This window comes from Oncorhynchus mykiss, chromosome 3 (genome assembly GCF_013265735.2).
Source record: "Oncorhynchus mykiss isolate Arlee chromosome 3, USDA_OmykA_1.1, whole genome shotgun sequence".
Taxonomy (NCBI): domain Eukaryota; kingdom Metazoa; phylum Chordata; class Actinopteri; order Salmoniformes; family Salmonidae; genus Oncorhynchus; species Oncorhynchus mykiss.
Genome location: NC_048567.1, coordinates 15,515,789 through 15,536,108, shown reverse-complemented (window position 1 = coordinate 15,536,108; position 20,320 = coordinate 15,515,789). Strand labels below are relative to the sequence as shown.

The window sequence follows — 20,320 nt, the reverse complement described above, 5'->3', positions numbered from 1 at the left end:
GACTGCACAGAATTCCAGAATTCATGTAGGGATGCCTGGATTTATTTTCCACTGTAGCAGCATGATGTACAGTACCCATCATCTAAAAAGCAGAACGATAGTCCAACATAGCCTCCAACAGCTACTCTATAGTTGAACAGGCTACCAATTACTTATCACTGGAGGAAGTTAAGCTACACCAATATTTCCCAGGTTTTGTTTTTTGCCCTAGCACTACAGAGCTGGTTCAAATAATCAATGCTTGATGATTAGTTGATTATTATCCCTAGGACTGTCACGTGTGCTCCCTCTCCAGCCTTTAGGTCACCAGGCTGCTGATTATTATTGCGCACACCTGTCACCTTCGTAACGCGCATCAGCACCTAATAACACATACCTGAACTTCATCACCTCCTTGATTACCTGCCCTATTTATGTAAATCCATTTGGTTCCTTCCACCGGTGTTATTGTTTCTGGTTTGTGCGTTGTTCACGGTTTGTATTATGTTTCGTTAATTTATTCAATTATTCACTCCTTGAACTTGATTCCCAGCGCACACGTTAGAGAATAACGCCTCACCTAAGGGAAGCACCAGGGAGTGTTTTTTTTTGGTGTTGGAAGGGACGTTGGGTCCGGGTGTCAGTACCGGATCTCCCGGGGAGTCCTCAGCCGGCTCGTTGGACTCTCAAGCCTCAGTTGGTTCATCGGACTCTCACGCCGCAGTTGGTTCGTCGGACTCTCCCGCATCAGCTGGCTCATTGGGCTCCTACATCTCGCCAGGCTCTCACGCCTCAGCCGGTTCGTCTGGTTTCCGCGCCTCAGCGGAGACAACCGGTCCACTCCTGATCCCCGGGATCGTCCTCTTGGTCGGCGTCCTGCGGCTGGAGCCACATGCCAGGGAGGGGTACTGTCACGTATGCTCCCTTTCCGGCGCTCTAGGTCGCCAGGCTCCTGCGCCTCAGCCGGTTCGACAGCCTCAGCAGAAGTGACCTGTCCGCTCCTGATCCTCGGGATCATCCCTTTGGTCGCCGTCCTGCGTTGGGGAGGGGGTCCTGTCACATGCTCCCTCTCCTGCGCTCTCGGTCACCAGGCTGCTGATTATTGCGCACACCTGTCATGCGCCTCATCTGGCCTCAGTCGCTTTCAAACTAGGGATTTCGTGAAGTTAGACAGTAAGTCTTCTCATAGATAATGAATGTATGTACACATTGACACATCCAGCCCAAAGCGGCAGGTTTAAAAAATACTTTCTTAGTCCCAAAGTACCAGAGCAAGTCTTTAAGAAAAATATAGTTTTATTTAACTAGTTACTTTGAAAAAGTAGTTCACTACATCAAAATGACCTTATAAGCTAGGTTTCCATAAATGTATCCAGTGATGTTTGTCGATATTTAGAAAGTTTGCATGGCTAGTAGATGCGAGAATTGCCTGTTCACGGTGCATTTCCATTGAACTGTCTTGTCTATAAGAACAGTTGGACGTAATTGCATTACACCCCCCCCCCCCCCCCCCCAAAAAAAATAAATAAATTGTGCATTGATAAATGTCAACAGCCTGTTTGACCTGCCCGGCAATAGGTAACTGCCAAAATAAAGGAAACACCAACATAAAGTGATATGATAGGGTGTGGCACCTCCAGGATAGAGCAGTTTGGGTGTGATGTAGCGAGCAGAATGGGGGATATCACAAGAATGGTAGATATGCAAAAGGTTGTTACATTTGTAACAGCAGCTATCAATTGCACAGAAAAGGGCCATCTAAGACTGAGATACAGATCATTGTGGATGAGGCTGTGAAATATCTTGTGATCACAGGACTGACATGGGAAAATGTACAGGATGACCTCAATGAGATTGAGAATCAGTCCACCTATGAATCATGTCTTGGTTAGTTTTATAATGGTGTTATCCTCCAATCGAATGTGAGAAGTTTGATAGCCAATGGGCAAAATTTCAAACAGTTTCTTGAGGATTTACCAGATAAACCATATGTGATATGTGTCCCGTAGACAGGGATTAAAACGGCCCTAGATTTTGGTTAAATTTCAGTCCATAGAGATGGGCTGGCAGCGGGAGGGGCAGGGTGTGCTACCTTTTATAAAGTGGGGGATCCCATATAGGCTTGTGGGAGAAAGAGTTGAGCAGCAGTATGTAGTGGTAGAAGTGTGGTCGGGAGAGGGGAATCTGTTAATAGTGAACTTTTACAACCCACGTAAGAGTTGATGGCCATTGGGAGTGTAAAAGATCAAGATATGAGATGGGTGATGTGATGTGGGGATTTCGGACTGATGTAAATGGACAAGTGTTTGAGGAACTCCTGGATGAGAAAGGGCTTATGTGCCTTAATGATGGCTGGGGAACCAGGATTGACCCAGTAACTGGAATTGAATCTGCTCTGGATCTTACTCTGATCTCAAGTTCAATGGCAGGCAGATGTAGTTGGGAGGTACGGGAGGAATCTACAGGGAGTATTCATCACTACCCTATCATTAATGTACTGTAGGAATGAGGGTGGGAGATACAACAGGAAATTGATTGAGGAGATGGATATTTGACAAAAAGTGGAGTGTGGTCAGTTTCAGGAGTTGAGTGAACAGGTTGTGGTCTGTGGTTGATCTCCGTGCAGATATAGAAACAGTGAATGATGTAGTAAGACGAGCAATAGTAGAGGCCTCAAGGCAGGTGATACCCACAGGTACAGGGGGAGAAGGAGAAAGGCAGTTCCTGGTGGACTGAAGAGTGCAGAGAAGCTGCAAAGAGTAGGAATGGTTCTTTCAAGATATTGAAAAGGTCCAATAACTACTAGCACCTGATATAGCTAGCACAAGCAGTAGTAAGGAGGACCATTAGGACAGAAAAGAGGGAGTATTGGCACCAGTTCTGATGAAACATAGGCAGGACTACCCCAGTGGGAGAGGTATTGGGGATAATTAAAAGTGGGGAGGGGACAGACGATATTGGAATCTCCCTGTGCTGACAAGTGGGGAAAACTGTTGCATTGAGAAACATGGAGAAGGCAGAGATTTTAGCCCAGGCATTTGTGAAGGTGCACAGATCAAATCATTTGGCAGAGAAGGGACAGTTTGTGTGAGAGAGAAAGAGGGTCAGAAGAGAACATCTGGGGGTCCTGGATCAGAGAGGTGGTGGAGGAGGCATTGCCTGCCCCTTTTACATTGGCTGAGATGAAGAGAGCGATAGTTGAAGCTGGTCTAACATCTCCTGGGAAGGATGAGATGTGTTACATCATGATGGCTCATCACAGTGGCACTGTAATTGGGGAAAATATTGTGTGTGTCAGGAACGGGCCAGGCTGTGGTGGTGCCGATACGGACACCAGGGAAAGACCCTACTAATCCATCAAGCTATAGGCTGATAGTGTTAACATCTCTTGTCTGTAAATGTATGGAAAGGATAATAACAGAAAGGCTAACTTACTTCCCGGAGAGTAGAGGCCTATTGTCACCAGACCAAAGTTGGTTCAGAAAAGGCAGGGGAACGGTGGATCCTGTACTGTCCTTAGAGTCGGACATACGGAAGGACTATGATATGATGTGGAAGGAAGGTCTGCTTATCAAACTGGAAATCATGTGGCTTGGAGGAAAAGTGTTAACTGGATAAAGGCCTTTCTTTTTGGACAATCAATACAAGTGAGGGTGGGGAGCTCTATGTCAGAAAGGTATGAGGTGGATAATGGTATCCCCCAGGGAAGTGTCAATAGGCCTTTTCTGTTCTCCATTATTATAGACAATGTATTCTCCAAGGTTAGACCAAATAGTGGGTGTAAGGGGTGTGTGTTGGTGGCAGGGAAGTTAGGCGCAGGAGAACGAACTTGGTATAAACATTTAATAAATGCTGAACAAACTCCAAAACAACCAAAATGTACAAAATAACAAAGTGGGTACAAAACCCGTCGCACACCAACACTAAATAGCACATCACATACAAACAAAACAATGTCCGACAAGGACATGAGGGGAAACGGAGGGTTTAATACACAAGAACAAGGAGAGGGGCCGACTTTGGCGTGACAGTCGTGACAGTAACCCCCCCCAACCCCCCGACATGCGGCTCCATCAGCTCGTCGGCACCGACCTCGGGGACGACCCGGAGGGCGAGGCACAACGCGATCCGGATGGAGATGGTGGAAATCTCGCAGCATGGAAGGATCCAACACGTCCTCCACCAGAACCCAGCATCTCTCCTCCGGACCATACCCCTCCCAGTCCACAAGGGACTGAAGGCCCCTCGCCAGTACGCCGGGGCCCCCTCGATCCAGAGGGGGTGGAGGAACCTCCCGCACCTCCCACACCTCACCACTCCTGGAGTGGGCCAGCCCCCACCGGCCTGAGGAGAGACACATGGAACGAGGAGTTAATGAGGTAATCGGGGGGAAGCTGTAACCTGTAACATTCCTCATTCACTCTCTTCAGGACTTTAAATGGCCCCACAAACTGCGGACCCAGCTTCCGATAGGGTAGGCGGAGGGACAGGTTTCGAGTCGAGAGCCAGACCTGGTCCCCCGGTGTTTACTGCGGTGACAGTCTGCACCAACTTTCTGGTGCAGTATGGCATGCTGAAGGTGGACATGGGCGGCGTCCCATGTTTCTTCTGCGCGCCAGAAAAAGTCGTCCACCGCAGGAGCCTCGGTCTTACTCTGATGCCAAGGAGCCAGAACCGGCTGATACCCCAATACACACTGGAAGGGAGAAAGATTAGTGGAGGAGTGCCGGAGCGAGTTCTTTGCCGCCCACTTCCCCGGCCGGTCCTGGCAATAAGACCTCAGAAACCTACCCTCATCCTGGTTAACTCTCTCCACCTGCCCGTTACTCTCGGGGTGAAAACCTGAGGTAAGGCTGACCGAGACCCCCAAACGTTCCATGAACGCCTTCCAGACCCTTGACGTGAACTGGGGACCCTGATCAAACACTATATCCTCAGGCACCCCGTAGTGCCGGAAGATGTGTGTAAACAGGGCAAAGGGAGGAGACGACAGGACTTAGAAAAACTACGTTTCCCTGTGAAGGTGGAAGATCGGTTAGGAAATCCACTGACAGGTGCGACCACGGCCGTTGTGGAATGGGTAAGGGTTGTAACTTACCTCTGGGCAGGTGTCTAGGAGCCTTGCACTGGGCGCACACCGAGCAGGAGGAAGCATTAACCCTCACGTCCTTAGCTGACGTGGGCCACCAGTACTTCCCACTAAGACAGCGCACCGTCCGACCGATCCCAGGATGACCAGAGGAGGGTAACGTATGGGCCCAATAGATCAGCCGGACGCGAACAGCAGACGGAACGTACAGACGCCCAGCTGGACACTGAGGGGGACCGGGCTCTGCATTTGATGCCCGCTCAATGTCCGCGTCCAGCTTCCACACTACCGGCACCACCAAACAATGGGAGAGTATGTGAGTGGGATCCATGGGCCGCTCCTCTGTGTCATACAGCCGGGACAATGCGTCTGCCCTAACGTTCTGGGAGCCTGTTCTGTAAGAAAGGGTAAAACAAAACGGGTGAAAAACATGGCCCACCTTGCATGGCGAGGGTTCAGTCTCCTCGCCGCCTAGATATACTCCAGATTGTGGTGGTCAGTCCAAATGAGAAAAAGGTGTCTAGCCCCCTCAAGCCAATGTCTCCACGCCTTCAGGGCCCTGACGACAGCCAACAACTCCCGGTCCCCCACATCATAGTTTCGCTCCGCCAGGCTGAGCTTCTTCGAGAAGAAGACACAAGGGCGGAGCTTCGGTGGCGTACCCGAGCGCTGAGAGAGCACCGCTCCTATCCCAGCCTCGGACGCGTCCACCTCCACTATGAACGCCAAAGAGGGATCCGGTTGGGCCAGCACGGGAGCCGAGGTAAATGGAGCCCTCTGGTGACTGAAAGCCCTGTCCGCCTCAGCTGTCCACTGCCAGCGCACCGGGCCCCCCTTCTGCATTGAAGTAATGGGAGCCGCTACCTGACCAAAACCCCGGATAAACCTCCGGTAGTAGTTGGCAAACCCTAAGAATCGCTGCACCTCCTTAACCATGGTGGGAGTCGGCCAATTACGCATGGCTGCAATGCGGTCACTCTCCATCTCTACCCCTGACGTGGAAATGCGATACCCTAGGAAGGAGATGGACTGTTGGAAGAACAGGCATTTCTCAGCCTTGACCTACAGGTCATGCTCCAATAGGCGACCAAGCACTTTGCGCACCAGGGACACATGCTCGGCGCGTGTAGCGGAGTATATAAAAATTTCATCAATATACACCACTACACCCTGCCCATGCAGGTCCCTGAAAATCTAATCTACAAAGGCTTGGAAGGCTGATGTCGCATTCATCAACCCGTATGGCATGACGAGGTACTCATAGTGCCCAGAGGTGGTACTGAAAGCCGTCTTCCACTCGTCTCCCTCTCGGATACGCACCAGGTTGTTAGCGCTCCTGAGATCTAGTTTGGTGAAGAAGCGCACCCCGTGCATTGACTCTATCGCTGTGGCTATGAGCGGTAGCGGGTAACTATATCTCACCGTGATCTGATTTAGACCCCGGTAGTCAATACATGGACACAGACCTCCCTCCTTCTTCTTCACAAAAAATAATCTTGAGGGGACTGGTGAAGTGGAGAACCGAATGTACCCCTGAGGCAGGGATTCGGAGACATATGTTTCCATAGCCTCTGTCTCTGCCTGTGAGAGGTGATACACGTGACTCCTGGGAAGTGCAGCATCCACCAGGAGATCTATCACACAATTGCCCCGTCGACGAGGTGGTAATTGAGCCGCCTTCTTATTAGGGAAGGAGAGAGCCAAATCGGCATATTCAGGGGGAATGCGCACGGTGGAGACCTGGTCTGGACTCTCCACCATTGTAGCACCAACGGAAACCCCTAAACACCTATCTGAGCACTTTCGCGACCACCCTGTGAGAGTCCTCTGTGGCCAAGAAACAGTGGGGTTATGACAAGCTAACCAGGGTAGGCCCAGCACCACGGGAAACGCAGGAGAGTCAATAAGGAAAATACTAATTTTGACTCCCCTGCGTCACCATGCCCAAAGGAGCGGTGACCTCCCTAATTAACCCTGACCCTAATGGTCGACTATTTAAGGCATGGACGGGGAAGGGAACATCCACGGGAACAATGGGGCTCCCTAAACTGTGAGCTAACACTCTATCAATAAAATTCCCAGCCTCGCCTGAATCTACAAGCTCCTTATTCTGGGAATGTGGGGAAAACTCAGGAAAAGTGACAGACACAAACATATGTGCAACAGAGGACTCTGGGTGAGAATGGTGCCAGCTCACCTGGGATGGCGCCAGATTGCCCGGCCTGCTGCCTCGATTCCCAGAGGAACCAACCTGGCACCGACCCGCAGTGTGACCTCTGCGGCCACAAATGGTGCACGAGCAGAAACCCCCTCCGGTCTCCCTGCGCACCGCCCCTCCCAGCTCCATGGGTATCGGAGAGGGGGTGTGGGAGGATGGAACCACCAGACCCCGATCTGGACGTCCGCAAGTAGCCAGCAGGTTGTCCAGCCGGATGGACAGGTCCACCAGTTGGTCGAAAGTGAGGGTGGTGTCTCTGCAGGCCAGCTCCCGACGGACATCCCCGCGCAGACTGCGCGGTAGAGGCGCTTGCCCGCTGTTCTGCCCTCGGGCGGGTGGTCGAAGACTGCCCGGAAATGGCGGGTGAACTCCTCAAATGGTCCAACAACGCATCTCCCTCTCTCCACACAGCGTTTGCCCACTCCAGGAGTTTCCCAGTGAGGCACGAGACGAGGGCGGACACCCTCTCACGGTCCGATGGAGCTGGTTGGACCGTGGCCAGATAGAGGTTTAGTTGGAGGAGGAAACCCTGGCAGTTGCCAGCACTCCCGTCGTACTCCTGTGGCATGGAGAGACGGATCCCACTGGGTTCAGGCGGGAAAGGGGCGCTCAGGATAGACCCCGGTTGTGCTGGTGGTGGCTCTGGAAGAACTCCCTGTCTCTCCCAGCGGTCCATTGTCTGGACAACGCGATCCATGGTGGCACCCAGATGGTAAATCATTACCGCAGGCTCCTGGACGCGTTCCTCCACCTCCATGGCCGGGGTACCTTCTCCTGATGACTCCATAGGTGGTTGGAGATTCTGTAAGGGGTGCGTGTTGGTGGCAGGGAAGTCAGGCGCAGGAGAACGAACTTGGTATAAATGGAGTTGTTTAATAAATGCTGACCAATCTCCAAAACAACCAAAATGTACAAAATAACAAAGTGGGTACAAAACCCGTCGCACACCAACACTAAGTAGCACATCACATACAAACAAAAAATCTCCAACAAGGACATGAGGGGAAACACACAAGATGTAATTGATGGGATTGGAACCAGGTGTGAAGGAAGACAAGACAAAACCAATGGAAAATGAAAAATGGATCAGTGATGGCTAGAAGGTCGGTGACGTCGACCGCCGAACACCGCCTGAACAAGGAGAGGGACCGACTTCGGTAGAAGTCATGACAATGGGAGGTCTTTGTTTGCCGATGATGGGGCACTGTGGAAGAGAGGGAGAAATATTCCCGATATAGCATGGAGAGTTCAAGGAGCGATATGACAAGTTGATCATTGGTGCCTCAGGTGGGTCTTCAAGTTCTCCATTGAGAAAGCACAATGAAGACTTTATAGAAGGAAGTTTGGGGAGGAAATATGCCTGAAGCTATGGGTCGGTAGTAATTTAGGCAGGTTACCTTGGTGTTCTTGGACACAGGGACTATGGTGGTCTGCTTGAAACATGTTGGCATTACGGATTTGGTCAGGAACAGGTTGAAAATATCAGTGAAGACACTTGCCAGTTGGTCAGCGCATGCTCGGAGTACACGTCCTGGTAATCCGTCTGGCTCTGCAACCTGTTTAAAGGTCTTAATTACATCGGCTACGGAGAGTGTGATCACACAGTCGTCCGGAACAGCTGGTGCTCTCATGTATGCTTTAGTGTTGCTTGCCTCGAAGTGAGCATAGAAGTTATTTAGCTCGTCTGGTAAGCTTGTGTCACTGGGCAGCAGGTGGCTGTGCTTCCCTTTGTAGTCCGTAATAGTTTGCAAGCCTTGCCACATCCTACGAGCATCGAGCAGTACAATTCAATCTTAGTCCTGTTTTGATGCTTTGTCTTTTTAATGGTTTGTCGGAGGGGATAGCAGGATTTCTTATAAGCGTCCAGGTTAGAGCTGCCGCTCCTTGAAAGCGGCAGCTCTACCCTTTAGTTCAGTGTGGGTGTTACCTGTAATCCATGGCTTCTGGTTTGGGTATGTACGTATGGTCACTGTGGGGACGACGTCATCGATGCACTTATTGATGAAACCAGTGACTGATGTGATGTACTCCTCAATGCCATCGGAAGAATCCCGGAACATATTCAAGGCTGTGCTGGTAAAACAGTCCTGTAGCTTAGCACCTGCGTCCTCTGACCACTTCCTTATTGAGTGAATCACTGGTACTTCCTGCTTTAGTTTTTGGTTGTAAGCAGGAAAAGAGGATAGAGTTATGGTCAGATTTTCCAAATGTAGGGCAAGGGAGAGCTTTGTACGCATCTCTGTGTGTGGAGTAAAGGTGGTCTAGATTTTTTCCCCTCTGGTTGCACATTGAACATGCTGGTAGAAATGATGTAAAATGGATTTAAGTTTCCCTGCATCCAAGTCCCCAGCCACTAGGAGTGCCGCCTCTGGATGAGCATTTTCCTGTTTGCTTATGGCCCTATACAGCTCGTTGAGTGCCGTCTTAGTGCCAGCATCGGTTTGTAGTGGTAAATAGACAGCCATGGAAAATATAGATAAAAACTCTTGGTAAATAGTGTATACACAATGGAGTTGCTGGCCATACTCTTGGCTGCAGAGTGGGTGGAGGATGTGAGGACACAGCAATTTGCTACTGTTATTTTTCACTGTCTATTTACTGTTGTTTTTTATTTCTTTACTTACAGTGGGGCAAAAAAGTATTTAGTCAGCCACCAATTGTGCAAGTTCTCCCACTTAAAAAAGATGAGAGAGGCCTGTAATTTTCACCATAGGTACACTTCAACTATAACAGACAAATGAGAAAAAAAATCACATTGTAGGATTTTTAATGAATGTATTTGCAAATTATGGTGGAAAATAAGTATTTGGTCACCTACAAACAAGCAATATTTCTGGCTCTCACAGACCTGTAACTTCTTCTTTAACCTCTTTGGGATAGGGGGCAGCATTTTCACTTTTGGATAAATAGCATGCCCAATTTCAACTTCCTGCTACTCGTGCCAAGAATATAAGATATGCACATTATTCATAGATTTTGATAGAAAACACTCTGACGTTTCTAAAACTGTTTGAATCATGTCTGTGAGTATAACAGAACTTATCTAGCAGGCAAAACCCAGAGGACTAACTGTTCAGAATTTTTTTTTCCTCCCATCTCTCTTCCCTATATTGTCTTTGCCATTGGAAATTTAATAGAAATATACTTTCAGTTCCTATATCTTCCACACGATATTGCCAGTGTTTGGAATATGGCTGAGGTTATTTATTTGTCTTAGCAGGAAGTAGGCCAACTCGGAACGGGGGACCCTTTTGTGAGTTGCACAAGATGTGTAGAGCAGAGCTTTTTTCTTTTCGTTCATGTATTGAATACAGATTGCCCCGTCTACAATTTGATCAATTTATTAACGTTTAAAAATACCCAATGTTGTATTACAAAAGTAGTTTGAAATATTTTGGCAAAGTTTATAGGCAACTTTTGAAATATTTTGTAGTGAATTTGCGTTTTTCTAAGCTGTTTTTTTCTGGATCAAACAGGCTTTATCAATGGACATTTTCAACATATATGGAAGGAATTAATCGTACAAAAGGACCAATTGTGATGTTTATGGGACATATTGGAGTGCCAACAAAAGAAGCTCAAAGGTAATGCATATTTTATATTTTATTTCAGCGTTTTGTGTAGCGACTGCTACGCTAGCTCTTTTGTTTACTACTGGTTCAGATGGGTGCATGCTATCAGATAATAGCTTCTTATGCTTTCGCCGAAAAGCATTTTTAAAATCTGACATGTTGGCTGGATTCACAACAAGTGTAGCTTTAATTGAGTATCTTACATGTGTGAATTAATGAAAGTTTGAATTTTATAGCGTTTTATTTGAATCTGGAGCTCCGCATTTCCCCAGGCAATTGGCCAGTTGAGATGCTAGCGTCTCCCTATCCGCAAGAGGTTTTAAGAGGCTCCTATGTCCTCCACTCGTTACCTGTATTAATGACACCTGTTTGAACTTGTTATCAGTATAAAAGACACCTGTCCACAACCTCAAACAGTCACACTCCAAACTCCCCTATGGCCAAGACCAAAGAGCTGTCAAAGGACACCAGAAACAAAATTGTAGACCTGCACCAGGCTGGGAAGACTGAATCTGCAATAGGTAAGCAGCTTGGTTTGAAGAAATCAACTGTGGGAGCAATTATTAGGAAATGGAAGACATACAAGACCACTGATAATCTCCCTCGATCTGGGGCTCCACGCAAGATCTCACCCCGTGGGGTCAAAATGATCACAAAAATCCCAGAACCACACGGGAGGACCTAGTGGATGACCTGCAGAGAGCTGGGACCAAAGTAACAAAGCCTACCATCAGTAACACACTACGCCGCCAGGGACTCAAATCCTGCAGTGCCAGACGTGTCCCCCTGCTTAAGCCAGTACATGTCCAGGCCCGTCTGAAGTTTGCTAGAGAGCATTTGGATGATCCAGAAGAAGATTGGGAGAATGTCAAATGGTCAGATGAATCCAAAATATAACTTTTTGGTAAAAACTCAACTCGTCGTGTTTGGAGGACAAAGAATGCTGAGTTGCATCCAAAGAACACCATACCTACTGTGAAGCATGGGGGTGGAAACATCATGCTTTGGGGCTGTTTTTCTGCAAAGGGACCAGGACGACTGATCCGTGTAAAGGAAAGAATGAATGGGGCCATGTATCGTGAGATTTTGAGTGAAAACCTCCTTCCATCAGCAAGGGCATTGAAGATGAAACGTGGCTTGGTCTTTCAGCATGACAATGATCCCAAACACACCGCCCGGGCAACAAAGGAGTGGCTTCGTAAGAAGCATTTCAAGGTCCTGTAGTGGCCTAGCCAGTCTCCAGATCTCAACCCCATAGAAAATCTTTGGAGGGAGTTGAAAGTCCGTGTTGCCCAGCAACATCCCCAAAACATCACTGCTCTAGAGGAGATCTGCATGGAGGAATGGGCCAAAATACCAGTAAAAGTGTGTGAAAACCTTGTGAAGACTTACAGAAAACGTTTGACCTCTGTCATTGCCAAAAAAGGGTATATAACAAAGTATTGAGATAAACTTTTGTTATTGACCAAATACTTATTTTCCACCATAATTTGCAAATAAATTCATTAAAAAAATTATACAATGTGATTTTCTGGATTTTTTTTCTCATTTTGTCTGTCATAGTTGATGTGTACCTATGATGAAAATTACAGGATCAGTGGAATAGAGATATTAAGGGCAGGCATTTATTTCAAGGACAGAGGAAAGTCGGGGGTGGGAAGGGACAGAAAGGAAGGGACAGAAGAGAGGAGGCTTTTTTTTTACAAGATTAAGGATGGGACACAGCCAGTTGAATAAGACCTTAAATGTGTTAGGAAAGTGTGATTATTGCCAGGAAACAGAGGCAAGTCAGTTAAGAACCAATTCTTATTTTACAATGATGGCCAAATCCTCCCCTAATTGTGCACAGCCCTATGGGACTCCCGATCACGGCCGGTTGTGATACAGCCCGGGATCAAACCAGGGTCTGTAGTGATGCCTCTAGCACAGAGATGCAGTGCCTTAGATTGCTGCGCCACTCGGAAACGAGAGGTGGAGATCTAGTATGAGGGAGAAGGGGATACAGGCAATTAGTTTAAAGAGTATATTGAGTAGAACGTTATTGGATATCGTCGCAAATATTTTGTTATCTTTTTTTAAGAGCAACAGGGCTGGCAGGTAGGATTTAGGTAGGTGGCAATAATGCACCATAACGTTGGATGCCAACTGTCGATAAACCCCACCGAAGAAGAAGCAGCCCAATGAAGAGCAATGAAGAATGCGAACACAATACATTTTTTCTCGAAAATCACCTGTCCTCTATGTTATATATATGTACTGGATGATGTAGTCTATGCGCGTATGAAAGGCATTAAAATGTATATCATGATCATATTTAACCTTTGTGGGGTTTCTGCTTCTTGTAGTTAGTTAGCCAATGTCTTTGTAACATTATTTCATTTCACCCGCAACGCAAACTAATAAAATCAAATCAAATCAAATTTTATTTGTCACATACACATGGTTAGCAGATGTTAATGCGAGTGTAGCGAAATGCTTGTGCTTCTAGTTCCGACAATGCAGTAATAACAAGTAATCTAACTAACAATTCCAAAACTACTGTCTTGTACACAGTGTAAGGGGATAAAGAATATGTACATAAGGATATATGAATGAGTGATGGTACAGAGCAGCATAGGCAAGATACAGTAGATGGTATCGGGTACAGTATGTACAAATGAGATGAGTATGTAAACAAAGTGGCATAGTATAGTATAAAGTGGCTAGTGATACATGTATTACATAAGGATACCATCGATGATATAGAGTACAGTATATACGTATGCATATGAGATGAATAATGTAGGGTAAGTAACATTTATATAAGGTAGCATTGTTTAAAGTGGCTAGTGATATATTTACATCATTTCCCATCAATTCCCATTATTAAAGTGGCTGGAGTTGAGTCAGTGTCAGTGTGTTGGCAGCAGCCACTCAGTGTTAGTGGTGGCTGTTTAACAGTCTGATGGCCTTGAGATAGAAGCTGTTTTTCAGTCTCTCGGTCCCAGCTTTGATGCACCTGTACTGACCTCGCCTTCTGGATGATAGCGGGGTGAACAGGCAGTGGCTCGGGTGGTTGATGTCCTTGATGATCTTTATGGCCTTCCTGTGACATCGGGTGGTGTAGGTGTCCTGGAGGGCAGGTAGTTTGCCCCCGGTGATGCGTTGTGCAGACCTCACTACCCTCTGGAGAGCCTTACGGTTGAGGGCGGTGCAGTTGCCATACCAGGCGGTGATACAGCCCGCCAGGATGCTCTCGATTGTGCATCTGTAGAAGTTTGTGAGTGCTTTTGGTGACAAGCCGAATTTCTTCAGCCTCCTGAGGTTGAAGAGGCGCTGCTGCGCCTTCTTCACGATGCTGTCTGTGTGAGTGGACCAATTCAGTTTGTCTGTGATGTGTATGCCGAGGAACTTAAAACTTGCTACCCTCTCCACTACTGTTCCATCGATGTGGATAGGGGGGTGTTCCCTCTGCTGTTTCCTGAAGTCCACAATCATCTCCTTAGTTTTGTTGACGTTGAGTGTGAGGTTGTTTTCCTGACACCACACTCCGAGGGCCCTCACCTCCTCCCTGTAGGCCGTCTCATCGTTGTTGGTAATCAAGCCTACCACTGTTGTGTCGTCCGCAAACTTGGTGATTGAGTTGGAGGCGTGCGTGGCCACGCAGTCGTGGGTGAACAGGGAGTACAGGAGAGGGCTCAGAACGCAACCTTGTGGGGCCCCAGTGTTGAGGATCAGCGGGGAGGAGATGTTGTTGCCTACCCTCACCACCTGGGGGCGGCCCGTCAGGAAGTCCAGTACCCAGTTGCACAGGGCGGGGTCGAGACCCAGGGTCTCGAGCTTGATGACGAGCTTGGAGGGTACTATGGTGTTGAATGCCGAGCTGTAGTCGATGAACAGCATTCTCACATAGGTATTCCTCTTGTCCAGATGGGTTAGGGCAGTGTGCAGTGTGGTTGAGATTGCATCGTCTGTGGACCTATTTGGGCGGTAAGCAAATTGGAGTGGGTCTAGGGTGTCAGGTAGGGTGGAGGTGATATGGTCCTTGACTAGTCTCTCAAAGCACTTCATGATGACGGATGTGAGTGCTACGGGGCGGTAGTCATTTAGCTCAGTTACCTTAGCTTTCTTGGGAACAGGAACAATGGTGGCCCTCTTGAAGCATGTGGGAACAGCAGACTGGTATAGGGATTGATTGAATATGTCCGTAAACACACCGGCCAGCTGGTCTGCGCATGCTCTGAGGGCGCGGCTGGGGATGCCATCTGGGCCTGCAGCCTTGCGAGGGTTAACACGTTTAAATGTCTTACTCACCTCGGCTGCAGTGAAGGAGAGACCGCATGTTTTCGTTGCAGGCCGTGTCAGTGGCACTGTATTGTCCTCAAAGCGGGCAAAAAAGTTATTTAGTCTGCCTGGGAGCAAGACATCCTGGTCCGTGACTGGGCTGGGTTTCTTCCTGTAGTCCGTGATTGACTGTAGACCCTGCCACATGCCTCTTGTGTCTGAGCCATTGAATTGAGATTCTACTTTGTCTCTGTACTGGCGCTTAGCTTGTTTGATAGCCTTGCGGAGGGAATAGCTGCACTGTTTGTATTCGGTCATGTTACCAGACACCTTGCCCTGATTAAAAGCAGTGGTTCGCGCTTTCAGTTTCACACGAATGCTGCCATCAATCCACGGTTTCTGGTTAGGGAATGTTTTAATCGTTGCTATGGGAACGACATCTTCAACGCACGTTCTAATGAACTCGCACACCGAATCAGCGTATTCGTCAATGTTGTTATCTGACGCAATACGAAACATCTCCCAGTCCACGTGATGGAAGCAGTCTTGGAGTGTGGAGTCAGCTTGGTCGGACCAGCGTTGGACAGACCTCAGCGTGGGAGCCTCTTGTTTTAGTTTCTGTCTGTAGGCAGGGATCAACAAAATGGAGTCGTGGTCAGCTTTTCCGAAAGGGGGGCGGGGCAGGGCCTTATATGCGTCGCGGAAGTTAGAGTAACAATGGTCCAAGGTCTTTCCTCCCCTGGTTGCGCAATCGATTTATCAATGAAATGAAGTTATCATGAAATTGATGTCAGCCTGAGACAAGTAGTCATGTTTAACTCAAAGCATATAGTATTTAGTTGAAAATATGGATGTGATCCCTCACATTGTTTTTCACATTGAAGCTTTCTTTTTACAGGTCTACTCAAAAGCATGTAGGATGAAGACAAGTCATCTCAAAGCTTTGTTTGGCTTCACCGAATTTCTCAGGTAGCTATAGCTATCATATTCCATAATTGTATCAAGTGTAAACATGCAGGGTGTGTCAGATATTGCGCTGCAGTTTAGGTAAACTCATCTGACATCATTATAACGGGATGATGCCCACACTAGTATATATCCATCTTTAAATGATATATTTAATCTCTTTAAGTAAGCCATGCTATTCCATTTTAATTCAGCTCACATGGGCTCTGATTGCACTCAGTGATGATATTTTAAAGATAAAGTTAAGTTACAAAACCCAAAGTTTGGATACAGGTAACTGCCGGAATAATGGAAAGACCATTATAAAGTGTCTTAATATGGTGTTGGGCCACCATGCAGCCTGGTGTCATAGACTAGACGTAACATAGTGAAAGTAAATCTGGGATACAAATTATACTGAACAAAAATATAAATGCCACAATTTCAAAGATTGTACTGAGTTACAGTTCATATAAGGAAATCAGTTAATTGAAATAAATGCATTAGGACCTAATCTATGGATTTCACTTGACTGGGAATACTGATATGCATATGTTGGTCAGACAACTAAAAAGAAAGGTAGGGGCGTTGATCAGAAAACCAGTCATATCTTGTGTGACCACCATTTACCTAATGCAGCGCGACACATCTCCTTCGCATAGAGCTGATCAGGTTGTTTATTGTGGCCTGTGGAATGTTGTCCCACTCCTCTTCAATGGCTGTGCGAAGTTGCTGGATATTGGCGTCATCTGGGTTGGTGGAGGGTTTGGCCAGGGGGGGGGGCTTTACGTGGCTCATCTCAATCTAGTGACTCCTTGTGATGGGCCGGGCACCTGCAGGGTGACTTCGGTCGTCAGTTGAACACTGTTTCCTCCGACACATTGGTGCGGTTGGCTTCTGGATTAAGCGGGCGGGTTTAAAGAAGCACGGCTTGGTGGGTCATGTTTCGGGGGACACATTACTCGACCATTGCCTCTCCGAGCCCGTTGGGGAGTTGCAGCGATGAGACAAGATCATAATTGGATTGCAATTGGATATCAGGAAATTGGGGAGAAAAAGGGGGTTAAATAAAAAAGAAGATGTAGGTAGGCTAGAAGCTATCACAATGTTGTATTTAGAGTCGAATGGCCAGGAATCAGATTTGTATCTGACTTCAAACAATCTACGATGCTGGTTTGAAATGTGGCTTGACATATCTGATTGCATGTGCTTTAAGGCAGTTCAGACTGCATAAAAAAGCGCAGGTTCTAATTGGATATGCAAAAAAATTGGATTTGAGTCACTTCAAACTGCCAATGTGAAAAAGGCTGTAGTTAACCCACCTCTTGACACGTTTCACCCACATATAACTGATAAAGTGGAACTAGGCCTACTTCATCAGTTATCATGACTCTTGGTACATCTGGCCGAGACAAGTATATACTTGCATGTTGTAACACAAGGCATATAGTATTTTCAATATATGGATGTGATCCCCATTGTTTTTCCACATATAAGCTTTCTTTTTACAGGTCCACTCAAAAGCATGTGGGATGAAAAGACAATTGTCATCTCACAGCTTCTTCTGACTTCATTGCTTTTCTCAGGTAGCTACTTATCATATATCATCTTCTTATCATGTGTTCATTTGTATACTAACATTTAGTAAAGCATCATTTAGAATGCTGGTTTTACAACATCCGTCACTATGAAGCACAAAAGTATCACAGTATCTTTGGTGATCAAATACAAGATAATTTAAGTTTCTCCCTAATCTATGGCTGTATTGTCTGTCTCCTTCCTTAGTCATTATTGAGGTTCAGTTGCCTATTTCACTTATGGGAGCGGCAGCTCCGGGCAGTGACATCACCCTTAGATGCTCTTTGTCTTCTTCTAAAAACCTGAACCTCAACCACCTGATTGTCAACTGGCAGCATGCAGAATCAGTGGTGGTCCACAGCTATTACCATGGAAGAGATCAGCTGGACAGAGTGTTGTTTACAAAGGATGGACTCATCTGTTTGAAGACCAGCTCGCTGTGGGAAATGTCTCACTTAGACTGAGTGGTGTGCAGCCGAGTGACCAGGGCAAAAACACTTGTGATGTGACAGATGAACAGGCTAGCACCCTGGAAAACCTAATACTTTTAGTGAGATGTTAGAAAGTATGTATTTTTGTCCTTTCAGATTTTTTAGGAATCTTGCATGTATGGGGGATAAATAGACATAAAAGTATTAAACTATCTGCGCAAAATCAACTTAGTTATCTACTTGCCTAAAGCCCTTTGCAGTCAGAATTCTCCTTTGTTAAGAGTTGAATATGAGTATTGTTGTTTCTGTTTACCCCTGGCCCCCTTCAAGAATCCACAGCTCAGCTGTCTATACAGTCATCCTGTGACAGCTTCATCATCACCCTCACCTCCTCCCAGGGTTTCCCCCAGCCTGATGTGTGGTGGACAGACTCCATTGGAGGAGACATCTACAATTAGAGCCACTGCTAAATCGGTCTGGAAAGCAGGGGGCGCTATGAGGTCCACAGCTCCATGGAGGTCAGGCCAAACAGTACACTCACCATCATTGCTGAAATGAGACTGGAGGATCTCAATCAAAGCTTCACCCGCTCGCTCACCCTCCACCCACTCCCAGGTAAAGGTGCGACCTACCAACAGGTTTAAGGGTAGAGCAATGTGACCAAGCATGGTTCACTGATTTAGTGATGAAATATTAAACCATTTCATAATCACTAATGGCTAACCCCTGAATAGAGATTACTCTTACACAAATTCTGCAATGTATGAATTCTAGACAAAATTTGTAGTCAAACACCCATCCTAACTAAATATGGATTTGACATTTCACTTTGAGGGCAAATGAGTCATATGAGCATTGTGTATAGATGTACTGCATGCAAGAATAACACCATTGCAGAGTGCAACTTTCCATGACAGGAGCTGTTTACAATGCCCTCAATGAAAGGTTCAGTGACCAGGCAGTACTACTAGAGGAACAGGTCTTTGGGATGTGAAGCTGAAAGCCGGTCTCTTTCTCTCTTCTCCTCCTCTTCAACAGAATGCTGTGAGCTGCCTCTTGCAACCGGGGGCAGACCGGCTTTGGTATTATTAGGGATAGTTCTCTTAGCAGCTTCAGACGTCTGAAACACACCAACACCAGCTGATCCCACATGACTATACAACAGGACAAGATGAGGCTCATGAAACAGAGACTTGATACATCATGAACAAAAATTAGTTATAAAAGTCTAAGCTTACAGGACTGTTTCAATGTCACAAATATAGGTGTGTGTGTTGCTGCCTTCTGAAATATTTCCACTCCCTATTGGTAATGTATTATAGAGTACTGCTAGCAGTAGACTTTGCTACTCTCTGCAGCCCTATGTAATCCAGACTATTTTGTTTTCTTTGGGGATGCAGAGCTGTCATGAAGGTGAAGAGTGGCTGCTTTGAAGAGTCTCAAATATACATTTAGATTTGTTTAACACTTTTTTTGATTACGGCATGATTTCATCAAGTGTTATTTCATAGTTTTGATGTCTTCACTATTATGCTACAATGTAGAAAATAGTACAAATAAAGAAAAACCTTTGAATGAGTTGGTGTGTCCAAACATTTGACTGGTACTGTACATTTTGTCCAATGTTACTGTCAAATGTGGCCTGGTAACAACAACTGGGAAAAGTACTATCCACCTTACAGTTGGGCTGGTTGTAAAAGTTGATGCTACATGACGTTGTGGATGTAACTGCAACGTCTGGGGCATATTACAGAAATATTTCACGTTATTACATGGTGCTTGGAGTCACTCTGTGAGACAGTTCATTACATTAATGATATACCGTTGCTGCAACACAGGCATTTTGAAAAGCAACTATTCAACCAGGATATCAACCAATAGTTGTTACAAGCTGTTGGAACAAGACATGTTTGACTAACCTTGAGCCACCCACAGAAGGTACATATACAAATACAACACACTTACTCCTTCATCACCACCTTAAGTATATTTGTTTTATAAAGCCGTATGTTGACCCAACAGGAAAAGGTTACCAATAGGAACTTTTAATTTTATGGGAATTTGCATTGTAACTTAGATAAAGAATACAACCCTGGTGATAGCAGTTCAAAAGGATACCCTCTGACACATCACCCTCAGAGCTAGACTGTGAACCCAGACACCAGCCTCCACACCACCACTACCTGCCTTCGTTCCATCTAAGCCGGTTTGTGGAATACCCCTGTCCCTCCCAGAGCAATTTGAC

At 46.6% G+C, this 20,320-nt stretch overlaps 1 long non-coding RNA gene across 2 annotated transcripts; it reads left to right on the top strand.

Annotated features, from left to right (window-relative positions):
* Positions 1-10,300: 10,300 nt before the first annotated feature.
* On the top strand, positions 10,301-19,910 carry LOC110512370. Of its 2 annotated transcripts, XR_005041211.1 has the most exons (6): positions 10,301-10,539; positions 10,763-10,870; positions 16,020-16,090; positions 17,578-17,652; positions 17,852-18,690; positions 19,114-19,910. It is a non-coding gene; the product is annotated as an uncharacterized LOC110512370 (long non-coding RNA). The 2 variants fall into 2 exon arrangements; XR_005041210.1 differs by having other exon boundaries at positions 10,301-10,870.
* Positions 19,911-20,320: the final 410 nt, after the last annotated feature.